General features: G+C 47.1%; 1 pseudogene; it reads left to right on the forward strand.

Annotated features, from left to right (window-relative positions):
* Positions 4699-6007, forward strand: LOC100514385 (annotated as a pseudogene).

Genomic DNA, 6798 nt, shown 5'->3' on the forward strand with positions numbered 1-6798 from the left:
CAGCTCACAGCAACACCAGATCTTTAGCCCACTGAGCAAGGCCAGGGATCGAACCTGCAACCTCATGGTTCCTAGTCGGGTTCGTTAACCACTGTGCCACAACAGGAACTCCTTCCCTATCTCTTTAGACCTTGTCCTCCTGCCCCCAGTCTTCCCTCCATATTGTGTCCAGAAGGATCAACCTGAGATGCAGATTTCATCATGGCACATCTTGACTTAAAATCCCTAAGTGCCTCCTTATCTCCTACAAGACAAAGTCCCAACTTCTCAGGATGCACCAAAAGACCAGGTGGGTCTAGCCCTGACTTCCTCTCCATCAGCAGCCCATTTGAGCTCAGCAGCACTACACTGCTGGTCACTCCCCACTCCTGGGGCTCTTTCTTATTTCTGTGCCTTCGTTTGTGCACCCTCTTCTGTCTAGGATGGTTCCCCACTCCCCTTCGTAGACAAATAGCCGTTCCTCCATTCCAGGGATATGCTGGTAAATGTTTAACAACCCAATCACCAGGTCAAAAAAAGCCCTGATCTGGAGCATTTGCTGATTTCTGTGGTGTGAACACTCCCAGGATGTCTCATTTCAAGCTACCAGTGTAGTCCCTGAAAGGGAGTTAGGAGGAGATGTGAATAACTGGACTTTGGGTGACCTCCCCCATGAGATCTGGCCCTGCCTCCCTCTGGGATGTTCCTCTAGCATGGGCATTCTCCATGGCCTGCAGTTCCTTGTTTGGTAATTTTCTTTTCCTGTCTCTTGCCACTGGACTGTAGTTCTCAGCACATTTCTGCTTTCTATGTAGTGCCCGATAATCATATGCTGACTGAAGGAAGGTACCCATTCTCTGGACCCATCCCTGATGTGGGTCGCATCTTGTCCCTGATGCCTGTGGGAGTGCATGCACAGATGATAGGACACAGAAAGGACAGCAACGTAGATGGCTGCCAAGTGAGGATTCAGGAAGAATGGGGCAGATTACTTCAAGAACCTAATCCAACACATTGAAAATATGGAGAAGACTCTAAGTCTTTCACTCAGATGACTAAAACCCACCATGTAAGCCCAGACTTGGGGTGATGGGGTTGACTATAGCATAGGGGAAAGACTTGGGGTCTGAATGAGTCCTGTACTCACTGACCAGCAGGCTGTTAGACTCTGTTAATGGGATTATGATGTTCGGAGAGAAGGGAGGGAGAAAAGGAGCGAGGAGAAAGGAAGCAGGCAGTAAACTTTCTCCGGTGCCTTTGACATAATTGCATCTTGGGGATGTTATCCCAGAAGGATAGGAAGCTTCTAAACTGAGTACAACTTACTCTTCAAACTTTAAATGACTTCAGGGACTAAAATGGTCTCAAGGAAAAGATTGGAACTTAAATTATCTTCTAAGGGCAATGGCTAGTCCTTTGGAGATTGTGCCCTGAGCACAGGAGACAGGTGGCAGGCTCAGGACTGGCTGGACCCTTCACCTGTCATACGTTCTGAACCCTCTCCTTGACACTTCCCACCTGGCATCGCTATTTCTGACATATGGCTTCTTCCTGACCCTTAGGAAGAGGATACTTGTAGCTCAACACATCTGATAGCGGTAAGCACAGGGTCTGATCACACCAAGTTTCATTAGCACATCAGACTTGTAGCAGAGTGGGGTTGAAAAGGAGAGATAGGAAGCCCTTTCACTGATTTGATGTTATTCTCACAGAATCAAATAGGTCCATCTAACTGCAAGAGTCCCTGAGGTCATCTAGCTTCATCTCTCTTTGTGCAGAGGGGAGAGGGCTTGCACTGGGACCTCACAGCTCATAGTCTGGTCATACTTCATCCCTTCTTGATTAAAAAGGGTGGGGGCTCTTCTTTTGTAGTTGAGAATCAAAAATTCAGCAATAATAATGAGCCACAATTATGGATCTGGTGACAATGACATGAAGGGAACATTTTCTCCACATGATACAGGTTTGGTGGAGAGGCTAGAGGGCTGGCTGACAGAAAGTAAAAACCCAGCCTGGGGACTGATTTGCTGCCCCAGCCCATCTGTCACAGGGAGCAATGTGTCCTGGGCACATGAGCCACCCTCAGGCTGTGGGCTGTTCTCAGTATGGACCAGCCCTTGTAGTCAATTTCTGGATGGTACGTTTGCCCATGAGAGATATATCTGTTTTAAGGCCCTGGGAGAATAAGAGAGATGGACTCTTGTTTATCTTCATGCTGAAGCCAAGCGGTTTCTGGACCTTTGGGAGGCTGTCTGTGGAAGAGGGATTAATGTTGCAAAGGAGCAGATTTTGGCTCAGTATCAAAGAGGAACTACTTCAAAGCAAAATGAGCCTCGCCAGGAATACAGTGCCCCACATCATCCAGGGAGCCAAATGCAGGCCAGAGGACCACAAGGGATGCAGCAAAGGGCTTTCCGTGTTGGAAAGGGAGCAGATTGCGACATAGATCCTAAGGCCTGTTGTCAGTAGCATTAGCGTGATTATTTTGGTTGGTGATGAGAAGGAAAATGTAATTACTTGTTTGTGTGACTATTTGCGTGACTCTTTCCCCAGCTAGATTTTGAGCTCTTTGAAGTTGTTGGCCTCTGCCTTTCTTTGCCATGGTCCCAGCACCTAGAATTATGCCTGGCCCAGCACAGATGCTCAATAAATGTCTCTCATCTGATCTGAATTATTGTGACACTGACTTGGTCACAGCTACAATGCTGAGCACTGCCAGAGGAGTATCACAGAGCTCCCCAGGCAGGAAGTTCCCATACACTGAAGGAGGGCCTGGATGACCCAGAGCACTTGGAGAGATGGAGATGTGGGAAGGGCATGAGTATTTTATTTATTTATTTATTTATTTATTTATTTATTTATTTATTTATTTTGGTCTTTTTGCTATTTCTTTGGGCCGCTCCCGCGGCATATGGAGGTTCCCAGGCTAGGGGTCGAATCGGAGCTGTAGCCACCAGCCTACGCCAGAGCCACAGCAACGTGGGATCCGAGCCGCGTCTGCAACCTACACCACAGCTCACAGCAATGCTGGATCGTTAACCCACTGAGCAAGGGCAGGGACCAACCCGCAACCTCATGGTTCCTAGTCGGATTCGTTAACCACTGCGCCACAACGGGAACTCCAGGCATGAGTATTTTAAATATAGAGCAAATAAATCTGAATGCCCCCCACCCTCGGTGTTACCTATAGTTTTTCCACTGCTTCAGGTAAATCCTAGTTTGGGGAGCTCTTAGAAGTCTGAGGAGAGATTCAACCTTCCCAGAAAGAAGGGCTAACAAAGCAGGACCCAGGGCTCCGTGAATAATTTCCAGGAGCAGCCAACGCCCCTGGTGAGGCAGATGGAGAGTGAAGAAAAAGAAAGGACCTTCCGTCAAACGCTCCTTCAACTTGGCCCCAGTGCCCAAGAGGCTCACTTGTGCCCCAAATGTGCAAAAGGCTCAACAGGAGGTTAAGACCTTGGCCCTGTGTCTGGGCTCATTTTCTCAATAGGCGACCCCAGGGCAGAGGAGTTCCTATCTCTTCTTAGGAAAGGGCTAAAGACAATTAATTAATTAATTAATTAATTAAAAAATAAAGGGAAGCTTGATTTTCTGCCTTTTCCTATTGGTTTTCATTTATGCTGTCTTGTCTCCTGTGCACCTTGTTCTTTTGCAATATATCCCAGATGTTGTACTTGCAAAATTATTTATAGAAATGACTTAGAAGCCAGGGTGATGTTGCCTTCTTTCAAGGTAGATTTATGTTTGCTTCTGTTAGATATTTGGGAGCACCACAAATCTGGGGCCCGACCTCACTCCAATTTCAGGGCTTAAGAAGATTTGAAGCTGAATTTCTGCACTTGCAATTGCATCTTTCCTTCTGATTCATTCTTATGCCTATGGTGCTTTCCTTGGGGTCTCCTACCAGTGGGAAGAAGTTTAGTTAGGGGCCCTTCATAGTGGGTCTTGCACTTCCAAACCTATTCCCACCTCCAGGAGGCTGTGAGTAGTACTTCCCAGCCTCTCAGTAACTGCCTCCAGAAGCTGAAATTGCCCAGCTGAAACATAGTCTCCGAGTTCCCCTCTCGGCTCAGTGGTTAATGAACCTGTCTAGTATCCATGAGGACTCGGGTTCGATCCCTGGCCTCGCTTAGTGAGTTAAGGATCAAGTGTTGCCATGAGCTGTGGTATAGGTCCCAGACGTGGCTCGGATCTGGCATTGCTATGGCTGTGGTGTAGGATGGTAACTGTGATCTGACCCCTAGCCTGGGAACCTCCATGTGCCAAGGGTGTGGCCCTAAAATGACAAAAGACAAAAAAAAAAAAAAAAAAAAGAAAAGAAAAAAAGAAACATAGTCTTAAATGCTGGACTGACTTCTCTGAATTCCCTTCCTCCACCTCAGAATCACACCCTATGATTACTTATTGTCATGTTTACCTTGCCAGTGTTTTACACAGATGTTTTCTATTTGCCCAGTTTTTAAAATTCTCATCCAAAGATAAGTTAGTCCAAATTAACTCTTCATTCTTACTGGAAAGAGAAACTGAATAATGGAATTCCTTGGTAGTCTGGTGGTTAGGATTCAGTGCTTTCACCACTTCAGCCTGGGGTTCTATCCCTGGTCTGGAATCTGAGATCCCATATCAAACCACTGCACAGTATGGCAAGAAAAAAAAAAAAAAAAAGTTGAATACTGATCTCTACGATATTTTTCCTAGCACCCCTTTGATATGGCCAAATGGTCAGAGCTATTCTCCAGTCACTCATCAAGGTGGAGAATTTTGCCCTGCTGCCCAGGCACTTTTGGAGTCAGAGAGTGCTGAGGTTGACCTCAGAGAGTTCCTGCAGGTCACAGAGCAGATGCACCATGGATAGATCCAATCAGACCTCCCCCATGGTACAATTCATCCTCCTGGGCCTCTCAGCCCACCCAAAGCTGGAGAAGACGTTCTTCGTGCTCATCCTGCTCATGTACCTGGTGATCCTGCTGGGCAACGGGGTCCTCATCCTGGTGACCATCCTGGACCCCGCCTCCACACGCCCATGTACTTCTTCCTGGGGAACCTCTCCTTCCTCGACATCTGCTACACCACCTCCTCAGTGCCCCTCGTCCTGGATGGCTTCCTCACTCCCAGGAAAACCATCTCTTTCTCAGGCTGTGCCATCCAGATGTTTCTCTCCTTTGCCATGGGAGCCACAGAGTGTGTGCTTCTGGGCATGATGGCATTCGATCGCTATGTGCCATCTGCAACCCCTGGGTACCCCATTGTCATGAGCAAGGCTGCCTATGTGCCCATGGCTACCAGTTCCTGGGCTGCTGGTATTGCCAACTCTGTAGTTCAGACATCACAGGCCATGCAGCTGCCCTTCTGTGGGGACAATGTCATCAACCACTTTAGCTGTGAGATCCTGGCTGTCCTGAAGCTGGCCTGTGCTGACATCTCCATCAATGTGATCAGCATGGTGGTATCCAATGTGATCTTCCTGGGGGTCCCAGTTCTGTTCATCTTTATCTCCTATGTGTTCATCATCGCTACCATCCTGAGGATCCCCTCAGCAGAAGGGAGGAAAAAGGCCTTCTCTACCTGCTCTGCCCACCTCACAGTTGTGCTTGTCTTCTATGGAACCATCCTCTTCATGTATGGGAAGCCCAAATCCAAGGACCCCCTTGGGGCTGACAAACAGGACCTTGCAGACAAGCTCACCTCCCTCTTCTATGGGATGGTGACCCCCATGCTCAACCCCATTATCTACAGCCTGAGGAACAAGGACGTGAAGGCAGCTGTGAGGAACCTAGTACGTCAGAAACACCTAACTGAGTGACTGGCTCAGATTCTCAGACTGTCAGAGTGCAAGACCTCCACAATCCTCATTGTCCTCATGGGGGAAATGGTCCTTAGGTTGTCAACGGAAAGAGCCTTTTCATTTCTGATGCTGCTGGTTAGTTTGTTGGCTTTACCCAGAACTATACTGTATCATATCATAGCTGTATTTTTGCTGACCAAATCTTGCTCTGATAACAGAATTTGATGAATATCCATAAAAGATGATAAATATAGTCAAAGGAAACAAACAGATGTTTTGATGGTACTGGACTTTGAGTATACTGTTTTTCTCTGTGTAGAATGACTGCTTCTTCTGTTCTGCTTTGGTGTCATCCCAGAGACCTTGATTCCATCTAATACATTGGAAAATGCCATCTGCCTCAGTATACAATAGTGATCCCTTAGCACCATGGCAGGAACTACTCTCATATGGTAGCACTAGAAAGAGTGGGACTGATCTTGAGCAGCTGCTTTTGTTTTGATCTAGTGGACATTAAGAATATCATCATGCACCACGTTCTCCTCTTTGCTGTCACTGCAGGCAAGTCAGAGGCAAGCATGCTGCTCTGCTGCAGCAGAAGCAGAGTCCTGCAGGACTGGGTGCCAGCAGCTCCCAAACTTGTGTCCATGCAACCGACGTGGCTCATGCATGCCAGACACTTCGTGAGCATGCCCACATTGCAATGAAACCCTAGAAAGATTGTGGGAAAACAAATGAAAAAATCTTTCTCAATCCTACAGCTAATAAGGGGACCAGCAGGAATTGTTACCCCTACCATCTGTGGCTCAGGCAAGGTAGGCTGTGGGACCAGTGCCGCTTTCAGAGCTCTATGTCCATGACTCTTCCTAAGCTCAAGGAACATACTGAGATAGACGTGGGATTTACTATTGATTATAGCTATTATTTTTTATAGCTATTATTTTTAATCCACTTTAATTTGTATTTTTAAAGGGCAGTTATTGCCAAATTTTGGTCCTTTAACTTTTGTAGTATGTAAGAGGTTGGTTGTTCCC

This window comes from Sus scrofa, chromosome 1, assembly GCF_000003025.6.
Source record: "Sus scrofa isolate TJ Tabasco breed Duroc chromosome 1, Sscrofa11.1, whole genome shotgun sequence".
NCBI classification, from domain to species: Eukaryota; Metazoa; Chordata; class Mammalia; order Artiodactyla; family Suidae; genus Sus; species Sus scrofa.